Source organism: Pseudophryne corroboree, chromosome 11 (assembly GCF_028390025.1).
Source record: "Pseudophryne corroboree isolate aPseCor3 chromosome 11, aPseCor3.hap2, whole genome shotgun sequence".
Lineage (NCBI taxonomy): Eukaryota > Metazoa > Chordata > Amphibia > Anura > Myobatrachidae > Pseudophryne > Pseudophryne corroboree.
This window is the reverse complement of record NC_086454.1, coordinates 81,605,386-81,629,660: the sequence shown is the minus strand read 5'-3', so window position 1 is coordinate 81,629,660 and position 24,275 is coordinate 81,605,386. Positions and strand designations below refer to the sequence as shown.

General features: G+C 49.7%; 1 long non-coding RNA gene across 1 annotated transcript in view; it reads right to left on the bottom strand.

Annotated features, from left to right (window-relative positions):
- Positions 1 to 973: 973 nt before the first annotated feature.
- Positions 974 to 24,275, bottom strand: part of LOC134968899 (uncharacterized) — a 155,507-nt gene continuing 132,205 nt past the window's right edge. Inside the window, exon 4 of the long non-coding RNA XR_010189354.1 lies at positions 974 to 1,811. This is a non-coding gene — a long non-coding RNA (uncharacterized LOC134968899). The remainder of the gene's footprint in view (positions 1,812 to 24,275) is intronic.

Below are 24,275 nucleotides of genomic sequence, written 5' to 3'. Positions count from 1 at the left end.
GACACAGATTAATTACACAGGTTCTGTGGCTGGCTGACTTCAAGACTCCTTTTCACCTGGTTTTAATCAGCCACAGAACCTGTGTAATTAATATTATGTGTCCGGAATTAGGGACGAGGTGGCAACCCTAACTGCGGGTGGACGGTGCATGGCGGTAGATGGACTGGCGGTGGGCAGACAGCGGTATGAGCTGTCCGGGCCCTCACTTCTCTGTCAGAGAGGCCGGACCCAGGACTGCTGTGCGCCCACTACCCCCCTGGTGGCAGGGGGCAGGTGACTGGGTGAGGGGGAAGGTGAATGAGTGAGGGTGGCAGGGGATAGGTGATTGGGTGACGATGGTAGGGGCACTATTCTGGGGGCATTACTTGTATCTGGCATTATAGTGGGGGCAACATTTTTAAAATATTCTAAAATACGGAATAATCCATTATCCAAAATCCTTCTGATCCCAAGCATTTTGGATAAGGGATACTCTACCTGATATATATATTGGTCCCAACCCCCCTCAGTAGTTTCCATTATAGTACTGTTAATTCTTTATTTAGCCTTTGTGCTAATGAGACTCAAGTGCATGATTTGGTATTAAACTGTAGTTGCCACATTCTTCACCAGTCTACCTAGATCCTCCTACAAACCCCTCCCGGTGTGTCTACCCTGTTGCATACCTTTGAGTTATCTGTAAAAAGGTATACTTACTCTTGAGAAATGTAAAAGGTGAGTGATTCCTTAGATGGCGCTAGGATCAAATATAGTCACTTTCCTTTATAACGTGTACTGTCCCTTTAAAACATAGAATCCAAAATCCTCATTTTTTTTTCTAATAGAAACTTCATCAGTACTGTGCTAAATGCCTCTTTCAATGGTGTCTCATATTTTTTCAGTACATGCAAGAAAGAGTAAAAAGACACATAGCATAATACATTTTTTTTTTGTGATAAAAAAGGACACATCATACAATAAAATAAGTCCAAAGGTACATGTACACAACACTCAAGAATGGGATCAGACAGGCAGGGATTGCAAATGGGTAATTACCAGAAATCTTGGAACTGGGTTTTAATCTGTTCTAAAAAGGCATAGTGAGGATGATATATCACCATGCGGTATCCCGGGTAGACTCGTAGGCACTCCGCTCCTTAAGGTAATGTCCTCCTTGCACTCTCCAGTTGCCTGATCTCCACTAATGCATTTCAACCCGCTCTGTGGTCTTTTTCAAGGTAATGAGTGTTGCTAGTCCATCCAAACAATCCTTATATACCCATAATATCCAATCCCTTCACTTCTCCCTACTGAAAAATACATAACTGCTAAGGCTGGTCTCTCTCCAATCATAGATCTCCTCTAAATCATGTGACCATAAACAGTTCACATCTCCAGAGCAACAGTGTGTTTTTCTATTAACACTAATGTCACTTGATATTTGTCACGTGTTCTGGCCCGGTGTCTATCTGCTGCCATCTTTTATGCTTCCGTAATCTCCTTCACTGCGTTTCCATTCCCATGGAGACGGCACTGTGACTGCTTCATTTCCTCTCCACCTGTTGTCTTGGCGATGTGTCGGGCACTCTGTATTTCTGGATTCGGGATAGATGCGTGCATGCTAATAAGATGCTAGGGACGAGAATATTATACTCCCGTTATATAAATCACTTGTGAGGCCACACCTTGAATACTGTGTACAATTCTGGGCACCTTACTACAAAAAGGATATCCTGGAGCTAGAAAAGGTTCAAAGGCGGGCGACCAAACTAATTAAGGGTATGGAGACGCTGGAATACGAGGAAAGGCTTGCAATACTAGGCATGTTTACACTGGAAAAGAGGAGATTAAGAGGGGACATGATCAACATTTACAAATATATAAGGGACAATGGCCCTCATTCCGAGTTGTTCGCTCGCAAGGCGAATGTAGCAGAGTTACACACGCTAAGCCGCCGCCTACTGGGAGTGTATCTTAGCTTCTTAAATGTGCGACCGATGTATTCGCAATATTGCGATCACAAACGAGTTAGCAGTTTTAGAGTAGCTTCAGACTTACTCTGCCTGTGCGATCAGTTCTGTGCTTTTCGGTCCTGGCTGACGTCACAAACACACCCAGCGTTCGTCCAGGCACTCCCACCGTTTCTCCAGCCACTCCTGCGTTTTTTCCGGAAACGGTAGCGTTTTCAGCCACACGCCCATAAAACGCCGTGTTTCCGCCCAGTAACACCCATTTCCTGTCAATCATACTACGATCGCCGGAGCGAAGAAAAAGCCGTGAGTAAAAATACTTTCTTCTTAGTAAAGTTACTTGGCGCATGCGCAGTGCGAACATTGCGCATGCGCACTAAGAGAATTCTCACTGCGATGCGATGAAAATCTCCGAGCGAACAACTCGGAATGAGGGCCAATATACAGATCTTGCGCAGGACTTGTTTTTGGTTAGATCAACACAGAGAACTCTTGGACACTCGCTCAGGTTAGAGGAGAGGAGATTCCGCACAATACGTCGTAAAGGCTTTTTTACGGTAAGGACGATACGTGTTTGGAATTTCCTGCCTGAGGGAGTTGTAATGGTCGACTCAGTCAACACCTTTTAGAATGGGAGAGATAAATTCCTAATGGATAAGGATATCCAGGGTTACAGGGCATAGTCACGCACTATGGTGATTATAAAAAAGAGGGGTAAAACGTAACGGCAGTCATCAACTTCAGTCAAAATTTTATACAAAATAATCGTGCATAGGAGACCACAAATAGGTTGAACTCGATGGACAATTGTCTTTTTTCAACCTTAGATACTATGTTACTATACAGCATTACTGAGTAACCTGTGACAGAGTAATAGCTGTGTATAACACCTAATCCAGCCGTCTCTGCTACCGCTGTACATGTAATGTTGTTATGACAACAGAAGCGGCCTGTCATTGCTTCCTTTAAACTTGGGATTTTATATGTATTTTATCTGGGCATATATTATATATGCAGAATTGCTAACATTGTTCATTTATTCATTTTTTTCTGTTTTTTATTTTATTTTATTGCATGTTGCAATTACCCCTCTATCTGTCCCTACATCCCTGTTGCCTCTCACTCTGTTTCATCACCCCTGCTGCCTCTCTTTCTGTTCCTATGCCCCTCCTGCTTCTCTCTGTTCCGTACGTCCCTGCTGCCTCTCTATCTGTCCCTATGTCCTTGCTGTCTCTCTCTCTGTATCTATGCCCCTGTTGCCTCTTTCTGTCCCTAAGTTCCTGCTGCCTTATCCTGTCTTTGCCCGCACTCTTTCTCTCTCTCTGTGCCCCTGCTGCCACTCTCTTTGTCTCTGTGTCCCTGCTGCCACTCTCTCTGTCTCTATGTTCTTGCTGCCTCTATCTGTTCCTACATCCCTGCTGCCTCTCTATTCGTCCCAACTGCATCTCCCTAAGTCCCTGCTGACCCTCTATCTGTCTCTATGTCCCTGCTGCCTCTCTATCTGTTTCTTTGCCCATGCTGCCTCTTTCTGTCCCTAAATCCCTGCTGCCTGTCTCTATGTCTTTGCCGGAACCCTCTCTCAGTGTCCCTGCCATCACTCTCTATGTCTCTATGTCCCTGCTGCCATTCTCTCACTGGAGTCCTGAGTTGTGGGGCCCCTTAAAAATGTTGCTATGGGGCCCACAAAGTTCTAGTTAAGCCCCTGCCTATGGGGCTGATTCAGAGGTGAACGCTAAGGGCTCCTCTGCAGTTGCGCAGAATTATGCAAACGCTACATGACGTGTATTGAGTAAAAAAGTAGCCCAGGATTCTGTAATGTGCTGCTGCATCTGAAGGGGCAGCACGGGATCATCGAGTAACCCTGAGGTTTCTCAGAATGTTGCGGGACCCGATCTGCGCGTGTGCAGTGCCCGCTCATGCGCATATCATTAAACATCAGATATTTATGTCAATCTCAGAATCAGGCCCTATATGTGTAACCAATATCTCCATATTAGCTAATAACACTGCTCTGTAACATGACTTTTTTCTTTTATCTTTGGCCTAATCTGAGCCGGGCAGGGCCATGCCAGTTCAGGAGCTCCAACGCCACATCTTGTCCTACCGGCATTACAACATGGTGGGGAGAAATCCTGAGATTTGGGCACTACCATAAGCATTGCGGCAATACCCAAGAGAGAGATGTGGAAAACCTTCTAAAGAATTTGACGTCCATAGCAACCAATGAACTTCTAGCTATCATTTATCAAATATATTCTATAAAATGATAGCTAGAACCTGGTTGGTTGCTATGGGCATTGTATGATGGTCACTGGGATGCTCTTTTGGCATTGTATGGGGGTCACTAGGATGCTCCTTGTATTGACTATTTCTCACTGGAATGGTAGACAGAGGCATTGTGATTTATTTTTTCTTTTACACTGCAAGGAAAAATGTAAGAATATTGGATGTTTATGTTTAGCAATGGATGAGACCCCAGTAAGAATGATCTATTTTATAATGATCTTTTACCAAGTCGGTGCTAATCTTTGGCATTCCCTGCTGTTGGATTAAGTAGTAGTAATCATTTAATGTGTGTACTTGTCACCAGGGCTGCCACCAGAAATTGTGGGGCCCGGGACTGAAATAAAAAAGGCAGGTCCCCCAAACCCCCCCCCCCCCCCCCCCCCCCCACACACACACACACACACACACACACACCTTTACAAAAAATATTTTAGACAGATATTTTGGCCAAAAATTATCAAGCCAGATATGCCCCAGTGCCAGATATGCCCCAAGTGTCAGATACAGAAAAGCCCCACAGTGCCTGCCAGATATGCCCCCAGTGCAGATGCATATATGCCCCCAGTGCCAGATACAGGAATGACCCCACAGTGCCTGCCAGATATGCCCCCAGTGCCAGATATGCCCCCAGAGCCAGATATGCCGGGAATAGCCACGGCTGGCTGTTTGTGCAGCCCAGGCCCTCCACTCTGTCAGAGTGGCCGGGCCCGGGACAACTGTACACAGGCCACCCCCTTGATGGCGGCCCTGCTTTTCACCCTGGTGTGCTGCCTACCATTTAATACCTCACCCACTGGTGTGATCTCCACCTCCTGTGACAGGATCCTTCTGCTGGTGCTGTGACTGCCTACCAGTGCAATACCTCACCCACAGTGCCAGATACACCCCCAGTGCCAGATACAGAAATGCCCCCACAGTGCCTGCCAGATATGCCCCCAGTGCCAGATATACCCCCTGTGCCAGATTCAGAAATGCCCCCCGTGCCAGATATATCCCCAGTGCCAGATATGCCCCCAGCGCCAGATACATATATGCCCCCAGTGCCAGATATGCCCCCATTGCCAGATACATATATGCCCCCAGTGCCAGATACAGAAATGCCCCCCACAGTGCCTGCCAGATATGCCCCCAGTGCCAGATATGCCCCCAGAGCCAGATATGCCAGGAATAGCCATGGCTGGCTGTTTGTGCAGCCCAGGCCCTCCACTCTGTCAGAGTGGCCGGGCCTGGGACAACTGTACACAGGCCACCCCCTTGATGGCAGCCCTGCTTTTCACCCTGGTGTGTTGCCTACCAGTGCAATACCTCACCCACTGGTGTGATCTCCACCTCCTGTGACAGGATCCTTCTGCTGGTGCTGTAACTACCTACTAGTGCAATACCTCACCCACTGGTGTGATCTCCACTTACTGTGACAGGATCCTTCTGCTGGTGCTGTAACTACCTACTAGTGCAATACCTCACCCACTGGTGTGATCTCCACTTACTGTGACACGATCCTTCTGCTGGTGCTGTGACTGCCTACCAGTGCAATGCCTCACCCACTGGTGTGATCTCCACTTACTGTGACACGATCCTTCTGCTGGTGCTGTGACTGCCTACCAGTGCAATGCCTCACCCACTGGTGTGATCTCCACTTACTGTGACAGGATCCTTCTGCTGGTGCTGTGACTGCCTACCAGTGCAATGCCTCACCCACTGGTGTGATCTCCACTTACTGTGACAGGATCCTCCTGCTGGTGCTGTGACTGCCTACCAGTGCAATACCTCACCCACTGGTGTGATCTCCACTTACTGTGACAGGATCCTTCTGCTGGTGCTGTGACTGCCTACCAGTGCAATACCTCACCCACTGGTGTGATCTCCACTTACTGTGGCAGGATCCTTCTGCTGGTGCTGTGACTGCCTACCAGTGCAATACCTCACCCACTGGTGTGATCTCCACTTACTGTGACAGGATCCTTCTGCTGGTGCTGTGACTGCCTACCAGTGCAATACCTCACCCACTGGTGTGATCTCCACTTACTGTGACAGGATCCTCCTGCTGGTGCTGTGACTGCCTACCATGCTGCATTGGCCTTGCTTACTACCATTGTGGCTAATGCTAACAATTTGCTAACCCCCAGTTTGTGTTGGGCCCCGCTTATAGCTGACTTACTCCAACCTACATGAGGCCACTTTTCATTTATTTCCAGGGCCACGTTAAGTTCTCGATCCGCCCCTGAATGGCATGGAAGAAACGTGAATGATAAATCAAAGTAAATGTACCAGAAGGGTGTTGACAAGTCATTAGAAAGTTATCGGAAGATGGAAATCCTTTTTAACATTATCTTATACTGGGAATTTCTTACCCTGTTTCCAAGAAAAAGACATTGTCAATTATTAACTTAACTTGTTAATTAAGTGAAAAGAAGACATGATATTTTCCGGGAGATGTATCAAGCCGCGGAGAGAGATAAAGTTTGGTATTTGCCCAAAGCAAATGATGCTTCTAACTACAGGTATCATTTCATGTATTGTGCTAGATAAATGACAGAAGGTGATTGGGTGCTTTGGACATCTCCACTTTATCTCCAAGGCTTGATACATCTCCCCAAGAGTGCTGTATATAAAATATATGTCTCGCTGCTATGCAGCCGGTCAGGAGCACCAGCAGGACAGTAGAGTAATGCGGACCCTTTGAAATTAGCATTCAGTAAAGAACGGAGACTCAGTCAATGAATACATAAAACATTTTTTAGTTTATGCTAAAATATTAAAAGTTTAATTTGAAGAATATTTAACAAATAATATTTGCGAGACATCTCCGAAAAACAGTCAGTTTTGGAGACTGCCCACAAATATTAAACAGGCCCTGAATGTATGTATTGGGGACTGCAATGGATATTGGAGACATCTATTGCATTCCTCCTATTGTGATCACAAAGGCAGCCACCAAAAGTTTCTATGGCAGTTGGTAAACTGTGAAACTCACCAAGCTCCAGAATGCAAAGCATTTCTGAGCTTGGCCCGGCAGCTAATGCCATTTCTAAATGGCGTTTGTAGCCTGTGGGCTAAATTATGCAATTCTTCCCTGGAGAGGGATCCTTGGGATCCCTCTGCATTACTGTCTGCTCTCACATATGCAGTTTGACGAATGCACATGTGAAGTAGCGCAGCCAGGGTATAAACCCAGAAGTAAAGTGATCACATTAGCGATTATTTTACTTCTTATACATTGCAGGGACGGGCATGAGATTGAGTATGGCATAAAGCTACACCTCTGGACTCACGAAGAGTCATCCTTCAGCACTCAGGAGAGGAAAAACCCCCTTATGGGGAAACCTCTGGGGAACTATGGCCTCAGGATCGCCCTTCCCTCTGGGCATTAAGAGGTGTACTAATAGGGGGATCAGTATGATATCCTTGCGCATGGGATCCCGGTGATCGTAATACTGACGCCGGGATCCCGGTGCAAAAAAGACTGTCAGGGGTGAGAAGGGGTGTCAGAACATTTATGGGCTGGGGAGGGCAAGATAGATCCTCATTTTGCGTATGCTGGGGGTGGAGCCTCCGGGGAGGAGGCGGCCATACTACGGCCTCCTACTACGAGAGAGAGAGAGAGAGAGAGAGAGACTAAGTGTCAGGGAGAGTGAGGGATAGAAAGGGACAGTGTCAGGTAGAGAGAGAAACAGTGTCAAGAAGAGAGAGGAGCAAGAGGAGAGAGAATGTTAGGGAGAGAGAGAGAAAGAGAGGGAGAGAGGAGAGTGAGTGTTAGGGAGAGAGAGTAGAGAGTGTTAGGGAGAGAGAGTGTTAGAGAGAGAAAGAGAGTGTTAGGGAGGGAGAGAGAGAGTGTTAGGGAGAGAGACAGAGGAGAGAGTGTTAGGGAGAGAGAGAGGAGAGTGTTATGGAGAGAGAGGAGCGAGAGTTTTAGGGAGAGAAAGGAGAGAGTGTTAGGGAGAGAGGAGAGAGAGTGTTAGGGAGAGAGGAGAGAGTGTTTGGGAGAGCGAAGAGAGAGTGTTAAGAGAGAGGGGGGAGAGTGTTAGGGAGAGAGAGGAGCGAGAGTGTTAGGGAGAGAGGAGCGAGAGTGTTAGGGAGAGAGAGAGAGAGAGGAGCGAGAGTATTAGGGAGAGAGATGGAAGAGAAAGTGTTAGAGAGAGAGGAGAGAGAGAGAGAGAGAAGAAAGAGATGTTAGGGAGAGAGAAAGAGAGGAGAGTGAGTGTTAGGGAGAGAGAGAGAGAGGAAAGAGTGTTAGAAAGAGAGAGTGTGTTAGGAAGAGAGAGAGTGTTAGGGAGAGAGGAGGGAGAGTGTTAGGGAGAGAGAGTGTTAGGGAGAGAGAGAGGAGAGAGAGTATTAGGGAGAGAGAGGGAAAAGATAGTTTTAGGGAGAGAGAGAGGGAAGAGAGTCTTAGGGAGAGAGAGAGAAAGAAAGAAAGAAAGAAAGAAAGAAAGAAAGAAAGAAAGAAAGAAAGAGGAGCGAGAGTGTTAGGGAGAGAGAGGAGAGAGTGTTTGGGAGAGCAAAGAGAGAGTGTTAGAGAGAGGGGAGAGTGTTAGGGAGAGAGAGAGGAGCGAGAGTGTTAGGGAGAGAGGAGCGAGAGTGTTAGGGAGAGAGAGGAGCGAGAGTATTAGGGAGAGAGAGGAGAGAGAGAGGAAAGAGAGTGTTAGGGAGAGAGAAATAGAGGAGAGTGAGTGTTAGGGAGAGAGAGAGAGAGGAAAGAGTGTTAGAAAGAGAGAGAGTGTTATAAAAGAAAGAGGAGAGAGAGTGTTAGGGAGAGAGGAGAGTGTTAGGGAGAGAGAGGAGAGAGAGTGTTAGGGAGAGAGAGAGGAGCGAGAGTATTAGGGAGAGAGAGGGAAAAGAGAGTTTTAGGGAGAGAGAGAGGGAAGAGAGTGTTAGGGAGAAAGAGAGAAAGAAAGAAAGAAAGAAAGAAAGAAAGAAAGAAAGAAAGAAAGAGAAAGAAAGAAAGAAAGAGAGGAGAGTGAGTGTTAGGGAGAGAGAGAGAGAGAGGAAAGAGTATTAGAAAGAGAGAGTGTTAGGAAGAGAGGAGAGAGAGAGGAAAGAGTGTTAGAAAGAGAGAGTGTTAGGAAGAGAGAGGAGAGAGAGTGTCAAGAAGAGAGAGGAGCAAGAGGAGAGAGAATGTTAGGGAGAGAGAGAGAGTTAGGGAGAGAGAGAGAGGAGAGTGAGTGTTAGGGAGAGAGAGTAGAGAGTGTTAGGGAGAGAGAGTGTTAGAGAGAGAAAGAGAGTGTTAGGGAGGGAGAGAGAGAGGAGAGAGAGTGTTAGGGAGAGAGACAGAGGAGAGAGTGTTAGGGAGAGAGAGAGGAGAGTGTTATGGAGAGAGAGGAGCGATAGTTTTAGGGAGAGAGAGAGGAGAGAGTGTTAGGGAGAGAGGAGAGAGAGTGTTAGGGAGAGAGGAGAGAGAGTGTTTGGGAGAGCGAAGAGAGAGTGTTAGAGAGAGGGGAGAGAGTGTTAGGGAGAGAGAGGAGCGAGAGTGTTAGGGAGAGAGGAGCGAGAGTGTTAGGGAGAGAGAGAGGAGCGAGAGTATTAGGGAGAGAGATGGAAGAGAGAGTGTTAGGGAGAGAGAGGAGAGAGAGAGGAAAGAGAGTGTTAGGGAGAGAGAAAGAGAGGAGAGTGAGTGTTAGGGAGAGAGAGAGGAAAGAGTGTTAGAAAGAGAGAGAGTGTTAGGAAGAGAGAGAGTGTTAGGGAGAGAGGAGAGAGAGTGTTAGGGAGAGAGAGGAGAGAGAGTGTTAGGGAGAGAGAGGGAAAAGAGAGTTTTAGGGAGAGAGAGAGGAAAGAGAGTGTTAGGGAGAGAGAGAGAAAGAAAGAGAGGAGCGAGAGTGTTAGGGAGAGAGGAGAGAGAGTGTTTGGGAGAGCAAAGAGAGAGTGTTTGGGAGAGCAAAGAGAGAGTATTAGAGAGAGGGGAGAGAGTGTTAGGGAGAGAGAGAGGAGCGAGAGTGTTAGGGAGAGAGGAGCGAGAGTGTTAGGGAGAGAGAGGAGCGAGAGTATTAGGGAGAGAGAGGAGAGAGAGGAAAGAGAGTGTTAGGGAGAGAGAAATAGAGGAGAGAGTGTTAGGGAGAGAGAGAGAGGAAAGAGTGTTAGAAAGAGAGAGAGTGTTAGGAAGAGAGAGAGGAGCGAGAGTGTTAGGGAGAGAGGAGCGAGAGTGTTAGGGAGAGAGAGGAGCGAGAGTATTAGGGAGAGAGAGGAGAGAGAGGAAAGAGAGTGTTAGGGAGAGAGAAATAGAGGAGAGAGTGTTAGGGAGAGAGAGAGAGGAAAGAGTGTTAGAAAGAGAGAGAGTGTTATAAAAGAAAGAGGAGAGAGAGTGTTAGGGAGAGAGGAGAGTGTTAGGGAGAGAGAGGAGAGAGAGTGTTAGGGAGAGAGAGAGGAGCGAGAGTATTAGGGAGAGAGAGGGAAAAGAGAGTTTTAGGGAGAGAGAGAGGGAAGAGAGTGTTAGGGAGAGAGAGAGAAAAAGAAAGAAAGAAAGAAAGAAAGAAAGAAAGAAAGAAAGAAAGAAAGAAAGAAAGAGAGGAGAGTGAGTGTTAGGGAGAGAGAGAGAGAGAGGAAAGAGTGTTAGAAAGAGAGAGTGTTAGGAAGAGAGAGGAGAGAGAGAGGAAAGAGTGTTAGAAAGAGAGAGTGTTAGGAAGAGAGAGGAGAGAGAGTGTCAAGAAGAGAGAGGAGCAAGAGGAGAGAGAATGTTAGGGAGAGAGAGAGAGTTAGGGAGAGGGAGAGAGGAGAGTGAGTGTTAGGGAGAGAGAGTAGAGAGTGTTAGGGAGAGAGAGTGTTAGAGAGAGAAAGAGAGTGTTAGGGAGGGAGAGAGAGGAAAGAGTGTTAGAAAGAGAGAGAGTGTTAGGAAGAGAGAGAGGAGCGAGAGTGTTAGGGAGAGAGGAGCGAGAGTGTTAGGGAGAGAGAGGAGCGAGAGTATTAGGGAGAGAGAGGAGAGAGAGGAAAGAGAGTGTTAGGGAGAGAGAAATAGAGGAGAGAGTGTTAGGGAGAGAGAGAGAGGAAAGAGTGTTAGAAAGAGAGAGAGTGTTAGGAAGAGAGAAAGGAGAGAGAGTGTTAGGGAGAGAGGATAGTGTTAGGGAGAGAGAGGAGAGAGAGTGTTAGGGAGAGAGAGAGGAGCGAGAGTATTAGGGAGAGAGAGGGAAAAGAGAGTTTTAGGGAGAGAGAGAGGGAAGAGAGTGTTAGGGAGAGAGAGAAAGAAAGAAAGAAAGAAAGAAAGAAAGAAAGAAAGAAAGAAAGAAAGAAAGAGAGGAGAGTGAGTGTTAGGGAGAGAGAGATGAAAGAGTTAGAAAGAGAGAGTGTTAGGAAGAGAGAGGAGAGAGAGTGTTAGGGAGAGAGAGGAGAGAGAGAGTGTTAGGGAGAGAGAGAGGAGCGAGAGTATTAGAGAGGGAGAGAGGGAAGGGAGTGTTAGGGAGAGAGAGAGGAGAGAGGGAAGAGAGTGTTAGGGAGAGAGAGGAGAGAGGAAAGAGTGTGTTAGGGAGAGAGAGAGAGAGAGAGAGAGAGAGGAAAGAGAGAGTTAGAAAGAGAGAAAGAGAGAGTGTTAGGAAGAGATAGAGAGTATCGAGAGTATTAGGGAGAGAGAGAGGGAAGAGAGAGTGTTAGGGAGAGAGGAGAGAGAGAGAGAGAGGAGAGTGAGGGTTAGGGAGAGAGAGCGGAAAGAGAGTTTTAGAAAGAGAGTGTTAGGAAGAGAGAGAGTGTTAGGGAGAGAGATGGAGTGAGACAGACACTTTTGTACCTGCCCTGATTACACAGCAGCACAGGAGGCGGACACTCCTCGGCATTAGGCCATGCCCCCAACACAGCTGCGATTCGCGGCACATCGCTCCTCCTGTGTACATTGGCCGGCACCTCTCATGTTTGTGGGGGGCAAGCTGCCCTCTTGCCCCACACATTCCGATGCCTCTGTGGGTGAGTAAAGGGGTGTTTTCCCCTCTTGCCACCCCCTTAACCCTCCCTGTCCACAGCTTAACACGAACCTCCCTCCTTTGTGCCTGACTTTAAAGGCCAGTACTCACCGGCCAGTACTCACTCAGGCGAACCGCTCAGCACACATCCCTCCCCCCTCTCAGCACAGCGCAATGTGTGCTGAGCGTGCGGGGGGAGACGGGGGGCCGCTCATTTCACCCAGCGGGTGAAATGAGCGACCTGCTAGACTGCAGCAGTGATAGCGACGCGTGTGGCCGCGCATCGCTATCGCTGTGGGGGTACACACGGAGAGATCTTGCTGAAAATCTAAGCAATCTAGTCAGATGTAGTGTTGGTGTGTTTATTGTTTGGTTGACCCTAGTTGTCTGAGGGCGATGGCTGCAGGAGTTTTGGTTGTTGGGTGGTGGTTGAGTCAAGATGGTTAAGGTGTTTTGTGTGTGGAGAGTTAGATTAAGGCACATGTGTTTGTGGGGGTTTCGGGGCAGCAGACAGTGGGGTCTGGTAAATAGGCAGGTGGGGATGGTGGGCAGCATATAGAGTAATGTGTTGGTGCGGTCCACAGCAGCATTTGGCTGTGGCTCCTGGGCAGTGTGTACATGTGGAAGTTGTGGAGGGGGGGGATGCAGAAGGAGTGTGTGGTGCTGCGGGTGTGTTGCGGCTGTCAAACAGCGTTGTATGTGAGAGGCTGGAGGTGGGAGCTGGGGAGTTGTGTTTGGGGAGGCAGCCTGTGGTGGATTGTGGTGCGGGTGTATTGGGGATTTAGTCCTGTGCTTCATGCGAGAGGCTGGAGGTGGGAAGGGGGGGGGGGTGGAGGCAGGCAGCGTTGATGCGGTGTGCGGGTATCTTGGGGCTCCTGTCCCCGCCTTCATGTGAGAGGTGGAAGCTGGGGAGGGTGGCTGTGGTGGTTCGGGGTGCGGCCGGCTGGCGTGGTGCGGTGATGTGTGAGGCTGGAGGTAGGAGCTGGGGAGGGGGATTAGCGGAGGCTGGCTGTGGTGGGTGGGAGTGGTGTGTGCGGTCGGGCTCCGTGCTGCGGGTGATGACAGGCTGGAGGTGGGAGCTGGGGAGGGGGGTTAGCGGAGGCAGGGAGCATTGGTGAGGGTGGCCCCCATGTTGCGGGTGATGAGAGGGTGGGAATGGGATTTGGAGAGGGGGGTTAGCAGAGGCTGCCTTTGGTGGGTCGGGGTGGGGGGTGCGGGTGGCTCCCGTGCTACGGGTGATGACAGGCTGGAGGTGGAAGCTGGCGAGGGGGGGTTAGCGGAGGCTGGATGAGGTGGGTTGGAGTTGTGGCGTGCGGCCGGCCCCCGTGCAGTGGGACATGAGAGGCTAGAGGTGGGAGCTGGGGAGGGGGGTTAGCGGAGGCTGGATGTGGTGGGTGGATCTGGGGGTGCGTGTAGCCCCCGTGCTGCGGGTGATGACAGGCTGAAGGTGGAAGCTGGGGAGGGGGGTTAGTGGAGGCTGGATGTGGTGGGTTGGGGTGGGGGGTGCGTGTGAGAGGTGGGAGCTGTGGAGGGGGGTTAGTGGAGGGTGGATGTTGGGGGAGGGGGGTGCGGGCTGCTCCCGTACTGGGGGTGATGACAGGCTGCAGGTGGGAGCTGGGGAGGGGGTTTAGGGGAGGCTGGCTGTATTGGTAGCGGGGTGGGGGGTGCGGGCTGCTCCCATGCTGCGGGTGATGAGAAGCTGCAGGTGGGAGGTGGGTAGGGGGGTTAGTGGAATGTGGGTGTGGTGGGTTGAGGTGCGGGTGGCTCCCGTGCTGCGGGTGATGAGAGGCAGGAGGAGGTAGCTGGGGAGGGGGGTTAGTGGAGGCTGGATGTGGTAGGTCGGGGTAGGGGGTGCGTGTGAGAGTTGGCAGCTGGGGAGGGGGTTTATTGGAGGCTACATGTTGGGGATCGGGGTGGGGGGTGCGGCCTGCTTCCGTGCTGCGGCTAATGAGAAGCTGCGGGTGGGAGCTGGGGAGGTGGGTTAGTGGAGTGTGGTTGTGGTGTGTTGGGGTTGGGGGTGCATTGGGTTCCCGTGGTGCGGCCGCTGAGCGACTGGAGGAGGTTGCTGGGGAGGGAGGGTGGCAGAGGCAGGCAGCGGTGGTAGTTGCGGCTGTCTTTTGGTTGCCGTCCTCCAGCTTCATGTGAGAGGTGGGAGGTGGGGATGGGGGTGAGTGGAGGCTGGGTGTGTTGGGTCGGGGTGGGGGGTGTGGGTGGGAGCCGGGCAGAGGGGATTAGTGGAGTGTGGCTGTGGTGTGTTGGGGGTGTGGAGGGTTCCTGTGGTGCGGGCGGTGAGAGAGTGCAGGAGGTGAGGGGGAGGGAGAGTGGAGGAGGTGAGGGAGAGTGGGGGAGGCAGGCAGCGGTGGTAGTTGTGGCTGTCTTACGGTTCCCGTCCTCCGGCTTCATGTGAGAGGTGGGAGCTGGGGACGGGGGGTGAGTGGAGGCTGGCTGTGTTGGGTCGGGGTGGGGGGTGCGGGTGGCTCCCGTGCTGCGGTTCGGGGTGCATAGGGTTGCCGTGGTGTGGGTGGTGAGAGACTGGAGGAGGTTGCTGGGGAGGGAGGGTGGCGGAGGCAGGCAGCGGTGCTCGTTGCGGCTGTCTTGCGGTTCCCGTCCTCCGGCTTCATGTGAGAGGTGGAAGCTGGGGACGGGGGTGACTGGAGGGTGGCTGTGTTGGTTTCGGGGTGGGGGGTGCGGGTGGGTCCTTTGCTGCGGGTCGGGGTGCGGAGGGTTCCTGTGGTGCGGGCGCTGAGAGAGTGGAGGAGGTTGCTGGTGGGGGAGACAGCGGTTCTAGTTGCGGCTGTCTTTTGGTTCCCGTCCTCCGGCTTCATGTGAGAGGTGGGAGCTGGGGACGGGGGTGAGTGGAGGCTGGCTGTGTTGGGTCGGGGTGGGGGGTGCGGGTGGCTTCCGTGCTGCAGGTGGGAGCTGGGGAGGGAGGTTAGTGGAGTGTGGTTGTGGTGTGTTGGAAACCCTTCGCACCCCGAACCCCGTGGTGCGGCCGCAGAGATAGTGGAGGAGGTTGCTGGAGAGGGAGGGTGGCGGAGGCAGGCAGCGGTGCTAGTTGCGGCTGTCTGTCGGTTCCCGTCCTCTGGCTTCATGTGAGAGGTGGGAGCTGGGGACGGGGGTGATTGGAGGCTGGCTGTGTTGGGTCGGGGTGGGGGGTGCGGGTGGCTCCCGTGCTGCGGGCGATGAGAAGCTGCAGGTGGGAGCTGGGGAGGGGGGTTAGCGGAGTGTGGCTGTGGTGGGTTAGGGTGCGGGGTGCGAATAGCAGGTGTCATTAGGGGTGTGAGTGGGTGTTTGTGGTGGGGAAAGCAAGGGAGGGGTGTGTGGTACCTTGCTCAGTGGGGTCAGGTGTCTGACCAGTGCTGGTTCCCTGTGATGATGGTGGCTGGATTGTGTGTGTGGCTGTCCATCTGGCACTGGTCACAAGCAGGTGGCTCCGCCCGGCCAGCCCTGTGAGTCCACCCAGCGTTATGGCCAGGCACAGAGTCACAGATGTAGCCAAATATATAGGAGATATCGACGAAAGAATCCCGCACCAAGGCCTCTTCCTGATCTTCTATGAGATTTCCCGATTGTAAATTGCCCCCCTCTGACATTGGGGGTCATTCCGAGTTGTTCGCTCGTTATTTTTTTGTCGCAACGGAGCGAATAGTCACTAATGCGCATGCGCAATGTTCGCAGTGCGACTGCGCCAAGTAAATTTGCTATGCAGTTAGGAATTTTACTCACGGCATTACGAGGTTTTTTCTTCGTTCTGGTGATTGTAATGTGATTGACAGGAAGTGGGTGTGTTTGTGACGTCAAACCAGGAACGACAAGCACTGAACTGATCGCAGATGCCGAGTAAGTCTGGAGCTACTCAGAAACTGCTAAGAAGTGTCTATTCGCAATTCTGCTAATCTTTCGTTCGCAATTTTAATATGCTAAGATTCACTCCCAGTAGGCGGCGGCTTAGCGTGTGCAAAGCTGCTAAAAGCAGCTTGCGAGCGAACAACTCGGAATGACCCCCATTATCGGCCTGGCATACACGGGGCAAAAATCCAAAACACAGCAACGTACCACGTGTGACCAACAGGGGGAGATGCAGAGTCCTCACATTCTTTATTTATTTATAATGGTGTATTTCCTTTCTTTATGTTTGTGTTAAAATATGTAAGCCACAGCATAAGGGAACAGATTATGGGGGTGATTCAGATCTGATCCCTGCTGTGCGTTTTCGCGCAGTGGGCGATCAGCAATAAACTGCGCATGCATATGCACCGCAATGCGCACGTGCATCGTCCAACAACAACGGGCATCGCCGGTCAGCGACAGGATGGTGCGAAAAATTTAATTTGCACGGGCGTTCGCAAGGTGACTGAAGAGGCCGTTCGTGGGTGGCAACTGACTGTTTACTGGGAGTGTCCGGAAAAACGCAGACGTTCCCAAGCGTTTTCAGGGAGGGTGTCTGGCGTCAGCTCCGGCCCCGATGATCATGTTCTCATCGCATTGAAGGAGTAAGTCCTGGGCTGCACACAGTGGATTTTTACAGCTCAGCGTACACATGCGATCGCACACTTGTACGGCGAATTTACACTCCCCTTTGGGAGGCGACTATCTGAACGCAGGACAGCAAAGTTAGCATCCCAGCGATCAGGTCAGAATCACCCCCTATAAATAAATAAATAAATGTGAATGTATAAGACATCCCACCCCAGTGAAAACCCTTAGTATACTCTGGCAGTATGCTGCAGTCAGTACACTGGTGTTCCCATTTTTCTAAAGTGCCTGGTCATAAAAGAAACTCCTCAACGGAATACCATCATCTTTCTTCGTAAATCAATGTGTCTTTAAGGCCAAAGAGCAACTGCTACAAATTAAAGTCATCTCCTGGCCATAAGTCAGCAGAGCTGTGGTTGCCTGCCTGACATATTTTCCAAAACTATTTGAACGCTTCTGTTTTCTTTACCTAGTTTTGTATCAAAAAGCCCTTAATTCATTCACTTGAATTTTTCTTTTTCGTGTCCCATTAAGTAGAAACAGCTGCGGCTCTTTAGCTATGACAAGTACTAAGGCCTGGAGAGGAGCTGAGGCATCCAGCATATTACCATACGGAGGACATCAGCATCTAGAACAACTCGAAGTAACCGCAGAGAAGTGACAGCATGAGCCCGCGCTGCCATCAGCAGATCTACAACGCTTTATTTTTAGTTTACAATGCACCAGAGAGGTCTGACTGTAGAATGCTGAGACACTCAATTCAAATGAAGGGATACAGTTCAGAGGACAGTATTACTAGGAGTCCATGGGAGAATGATCACCTTCTACACTAGATCCATGTTTAACTGCTTAAGTACTTTTTTCACTTAAAATTATGAAGGGTATGTTGGACAGTTCTATGTTTGCATCTTTTCCCTTATCAGTCTTCCCTTGTTGATGAGTACAAATGCTCCAACTATTTGAAGGTTTGAATTGTACTGAACCCCCCCACCCCCCCTCCCTCCCTTAAATCTTAAAAATGAAGCTCTGGTCCTGCCCCTGTGGTGAGTTAATTTGGGGGGTGGGGGGGGGGGGGGGGGGGAGTTGCTTGGGGGTGGCTAATATAAAAGGAGAATTATTGTGCAGCATAAGCATTACTGTGCATGGCCCAATATGTATGGAGCATTACTGTGTAGCATAATATATAGGGGGCATTATAGTGTAGCATAATGTATAGGAGCATTACTGTGTGTGGCCTAACTTGTAAGAAGCATTACTGTGTAGCATCATTTATAAGGGGCTCTACCTGCCGTAACGTGTATAAAAGGGGCCCATCTGGCATAATTTGTATAAGGGGTTGTACCTGGAGTAATGTGCAGAAGGAGCTCTACCTGGTGTAATGTGTATAAGGGGCTCTACCTGGCGTAACGTTTATAAAAGGGGCTCTACCTGGTGTAATGTTTAAAAGGGGCTCTACCTAGCATAATGTATATAAGGGGCTCTGCTCTACTGTGCTGTAATGTGTGTAAGGGGCTCTAACATGGCATAATGTGCATAAGGGGTACTACTGTGTGGTGTAATGAGACTGATGGACACTACTGTGCCGTGTAATGTGAATTGGTACTATTCTGTGGCCACGCCCCTTCCCTATGAAGCCACGCCACTATATTTTTGCGCACACTCTATTTTGAATTTGGGGGTGGCGCAAATTAAACTTTTACTCTGGGGCCCGCAAAGTCTAGAACCAGCCCGTATTTTACAGCATACCACTCAATTATCATATTAATTATCGCCAATAATGATTTACTCCAAGAAGACAACAAATAAATATATAGTCATACTCACTTGAAACATCAACTATACATTATGTGACTGGGGGGGCCTCTATATATGTAAAAGGGAGATAATCCCCATCATCCTCAAAAGCAGCAGGCTTCTTCCTAAATGGTAAGCCCTGCCACAGAGTCTATTCACCGTGAAGTTTATTTAAGAAAGAAAGTAGTGGATCAACTGCTGTCGCAATCCCTTTAATGCCACTGGCAATAGATCAGGGCCGGCTCCAGGCATGTTCCAATAGAGCGGCCGCGCAGGGCGCCACCCTTAATGGGCGCCGCGCGCTGTCACCGCTATATTGGAGCCTGGAGCCTGGTCCTGTGTGCCTCCGTCCCCGGCCTGCCTCCTGGTCCCACTCTCAGCCAGCAGCCAGTGGTGCGCGTGCGCGCGCGGCGTCAGGTCCTGGCGCCGCACAGCCGCCGGAGGCACCCCGTCCTCACACAGCAGGAGCAGCAGCCGCCTCCGCTTCTTCCTCCTTCCCGCCCAAGCGAACCATCGGCAGCAACGCGGTGAGCATAGGGGGGGGGGGGGGGGGGGTATCTGGCACTTGGGACATATTTGGCACTTTGGGCATATCTGAGACTGTGTGGCATGTGTATCTGGCACTGGGGGGCATGGTGTATCTGGCACTGTGGGGCATATCTGGCACTGGGGGCATATCTGGCACTGTGGGGCATGGTGTATCTGGCACTGTGGGGCATATCTGACACTGGGGCATGTGTATCTGGCACTGTGGGGGCAGATGTATCTGGCACTGGGGGCATATCTGGCACTGTGGGGCATGGTGTATCTGGCACTAGGGGCATATCTGGCACTGTGGGGGCATTTATCTGGCACTGTGGGGACATTTATCTGGCACTGTGGGGACATTTATCTGGCAGTGTGGGGTATTTATCTGGCACTGGGGGCATTTATCTGGCACTGGGGGCATTTATCTGGCACTGTGGGGACATTTATCTGGCACTGTGGGGACATTTATCTGGCACTGGGGGCATTTATCTAGCACTATGGGGGCATTTATCTGGCACTGTGGGGACATTTATCTGGCACTGTGGGGTGCACTGTGGGGACATTTATCTGGCACTGTGGGGACATTTATCTGGCACTGTGGGGACATTTATCTGGCACTGTGGGGCGCACTGTGGGGGCATTTATCTGGCACTGTGGGGCATTTATCTGGCACTGTGGGGCATTTATCTGGCACTGAGGACATTTATCTGGCACTGTGGGGCGCACTGTGGGGACATTTATCTGGCACTGTGGGGGCATTTATCTAGCACTGTGGGGGCATTTAGCTAGCATTGTGGGGGCTTTTCTGTATCTACATATCTGGCACTGTGTGGCCATTTATGTATCTGGCATTGCTGGGGGGCATGTCATGTGTATGTCATGTGTAGCTGGCACGGCTGGGGAGCATATCATGTAGTGTTCCCGCTAGGCGTCTGTGGCTAGGCAATGTGTCTAACGTGCTCTGCCTGGCGCAAAGTGTCTAACGTGCTCTGCCTGGCGCAAAGTGTCTAACGTGCTCTGCCTGGCGCAAAGTGTCTAACGTGCTCTGCCTGGCGCAAAGTGTCTAGGAGGTTCTACCTGGTGCAGTGTGTATTAACTGCACTACTGTGTGGTGTAATGCGAATTGCCACTTATGTGGCCACGCACCTTCCCCACGAAGCAACGCCCCTAAATTTTTGCTGCGCGCCTTCGGCGCGCACTGTCCATGCTTTACCATGTACGTAGATGAGCACCAAGCATTACAGTATGTACGGCATTTTGCCCTCCTATGTGTAAGGCTGCTAATTGTGTGCGTAGAGAAGGTGTGAAAACATATTTATTTATAGCCTAATAATATGAAGTCATGAGGCCACGCCCACGCTCCAAGAGGCCACGCCCACTTTTGCTGGAGCGCACGCGCCTTCGGCGCGCGCACGAGGGTGGGGGGGGGGGCTTTTACATGTTTTCGCTCAGGGTGCTAGTAGGCCTGGAGCCGGCCCTGCAATAGATATTGCAAAAAGGAGTACAATGTCTCTCTTGGAACCTATGTTTGTGTCTCAGTTGAAACCACTGCAGTCCTCATGGTACATCCAATACATCGAGTGGGTATAGTCAGTGATTCTAGAAATATACCCTTCCACCAATTCACCCATGAACAGGGACCCAATGGCCAATTATTAGTTTGTATAAAAAATATTTATTCTTGATAAAATGGCATACAGAATATAACATTTCTTACAGAATTAGAACAGGTGTTAAAACATCCAATTTCTTACAACATAAGAACAGTAAATCCAAAGGCGTTAATATGAGAAAGATAGCAAAACTCCCGCCTACACCCTTAAGGGTGTGAGCTCATGGCAGGATCCTCACGCAAAGAGGTGACACCCATAAAACCCTACACTTTTCGGCCATGCAGTCGGACTTTTTCAGGGGTACAATTCATAAAACTAAAAGCTGATATATACCAATTCAGGAAGTTAGTTGTTCACTGGTTGTTCAAGGACTCTAATTAGCGTAATGTATATACCAAAACTGTAAGTAGATATACACCAATTCAGGAGATTAGTTTTCTCACTGGTTGTTCAAAGACGCTAAATGGCGTGATATATAAGACAGGGAATTTAAAATCCAATCGTGCCTTTCATGGAGTGACTGTATCCTCAGGCAGTTCTAACACCTGTTCTAATTCTGTAAGAAATGTTATATTCTGTATGTCATTTTATCAAGAATAAATATTTTTGATACAAACTAAAAATTGACCATTAGGCCCCTGTTCTTGGATGATTTGGTGGAAGGGTATATTTTCAGAATCATTGAATATACCAGCTCAATGTATTGGATGTTCCATGAGGACTGAAGTGAATGGTTTCAACTGAGACACTAACACCGGTTCCAAGAGAGACATTGGGGGTCATTCCGAGTTGATCGCTAGCTAAAAATGTTCGCTGCGCTGATGCAAAAAAAGGCACTTCTGCGCATGCGTATGCTGCGCAGTGTGCACGCGCGATGTACTTTCACAACGGGCGAAGTATTTTTACACAAGATCTAGCTACGCTTTTCAGTCGCAATGGCAGCCACAGAGTGATTGACAGGAAAGGGGCGTTTCTGGGTGTCAACTGACTGTTTTCAGGGAGTGCTCGGAAAAACGCAGGCGTGTCAGGAAAAACGCAGGCGTGTCAGGAAAAACGCAGGTGTGGCTGGGCGAACGCAGGGCGTGTTTGTGACGTCAAATCCGGAACTGAACAGTCTGAAGTGATCTAGGAGTAGGTCTGGAGCTACTGTGAAACTGCACAATTTTTTTTTGTTCGTTCGCATTTCTGCTAAGCTAAAATACACTCCCAGAGGGCGGCGGCTTAGCGTTTGCACGACTGCTAAAAACTGCTAGTGAGCGTTCAACTCGGAATGACCCCCATTGTACTCCTTTTTACAATATCTAGCGCCCTCTGGTTCTTTTATAGTTGTATGTGTGTTGTGATCCTTGCTAACGGGGGATCTACTTTGAAGTGCTGCTTTGGGTTGCATTTAAAATGCCGGCTGTCGGGATCCCGGCGTTCAGAATGCTGATGCCGAAATCCTGACAGCCAAAAATGCCGCCATGCCGACCGATAAGGGTGTGCGATAGGCTGTCTGCACACATATCACTCATTGCTGTCTTGGGTAAAAGGGGCAATTTATCAAAGTTGCAAAAAGGGATGATTATCGACTTTCGGGCCAAGGGGGGTGGCATTTCTGAAACAGCGCCGTTTGTGAGCTGATCGCGTGCTGTTGTGGTGAAAGTGTATCGTGACTGGACATATGGCACTGTTGCTAATTACCGACATGGAGACTGTGAAGCACCACAAGCCATTGATGAGAGAGGTGAACGTTGACTACGAAAGTGCGTGAGGCCCAACGGACAGGCTACAGTGGAGCAGCTCACCATCAAAATGAACCTGGGGGCTACCAGACGCGTGTCTAAAATGACAGTTCAGCCATCTAGCTGCTGTCCGTGCTGCAAAATGCATGTGAATAGAAAACCTGATTTACTTGCAGTTTACAGGTCACTCTACTGAGTGTTAACTTGTTAGATGTTATGAATGGAGCTGTCAATAATTAGGAAAATATGTTTATTTCAGGTCCGAACATTAATACTACAAATGAAATGGACACCAGGGTTGTCTATCAATTGGGTAACTATTGATGGTCAATAGTCATTATTATTATTATTACATTTTATTTACAGGGCGCTAGAAGTGTTTTGCAGCGCCGTACAAAGGACAGTACGGGGAGACAAAACTTAGCATTACAGTAAATAAATAACAGATATAGAGTACAGGTAACATAGAGCACCACAATTCTCAAGACATAATACAGCTAAGATGTAAGTATTGAGGGAGTGATCATTGTATTACTAGGGGCTGGCGGCCATAGATGAAGATGAGCCTTTACCAGCAGGAGAAAAAGCGGGTAAAGATGTTCGCTGAGTAGGAGAGAGCTGCGAGTGAAATGTGTGGAGAAGAGGGCTTTGACAACAAGAGGAAAGAGGGCCCTGCTCTGAAGAGCTAACAGTCTAGTGGGGAGAGGCGACAGACAGATGACATGAGGTGCAAGCAAGTGGGAGGAAGCCTGATGGCAGTATGGAAGCAAAGCAGAGATGTTCAAGCCATGGGGCAGGGGGATACAGGAGCAGCCTAAGGACTAGGTTATGCATCGGAGGGGTACGCTTTGATGAATAGGTGGGTTTTCAGTGCCCGTTTGAAGCTTTGCAAGGTCGGGGAGAGTCTAATGTAGCGGAGGAGCGCGTTCCACTGAAGGGGTGCATGGGAAGCAGTGACCAGGGCAGAAGAGAGGCGACGGTCATTGGCCGAGCGTTGTGGGTGGGAGGGAGTATGAAGGGAGAGGAGGTTGGAAATGTAGGGAGCAATAGTTCTTGACAATCTCTAGGAAACCATTGTAGGTTGAACTATCAATGGTTCAAGGCTGTGCATGTGCAATGCAGACTTTTCAGTATTGAACCTCCACAATTGATGGTTGCTGACTGTTGATGGCCAACCCTAGGCAAGACTGTTAAAATATACCAGCAATAATGGCAGGAGAACTAGGGATGGCCTTTGAGTGGTTCAACAAGAGGAAAGAGGGCCCTGCTCTGAAGAGCTAACAGTCTAGTGGGGAGAGGCGACAGACAGATGACATGAGGTGCAAGCAAGTGGGAGGAAGCCTGATGGCAGTATGGAAGCAAAGCAGAGATGTTCAAGCCATGGGGCAGGGGGATACAGGAGCAGCCTAAGGACTAGGTTATGCATCGGAGGGGTACGCTTTGATGAATAGGTGGGTTTTCAGTGCCCGTTTGAAGCTTTGCAAGGTCGGGGAGAGTCTAATGTAGCGGAGGAGCGCGTTCCACTGAAGGGGTGCATGGGAAGCAGTGACCAGGGCAGAAGAGAGGCGACGGTCATTGGCCGAGCGTTGTGGGTGGGAGGGAGTATGAAGGGAGAGGAGGTTGGAAATGTAGGGAGCAATAGTTCTTGACAATCTCTAGGAAACCATTGTAGGTTGAACTATCAATGGTTCAAGGCTGTGCATGTGCAATGCAGACTTTTCAGTATTGAACCTCCACAATTGATGGTTGCTGACTGTTGATGGCCAACCCTAGGCAAGACTGTTAAAATATACCAGCAATAATGGCAGGAGAACTAGGGATGGCCTTTGAGTGGTTCTCCATCAATGGTCACAATCGATAATACCATCTGTACTTAACATCAGTGGCATGAAACTATTGACAGACAGCAATCGATTGTCATCCCTACTGTAGAGCAATCAGGTATTGGGGGTGGGCTTAGCAGTGCAGTGAGGGGTTTGAAATCCAAATTTCCAGTTTGGGATTGCAAAAATTAGATGATTTTTTTTAGCT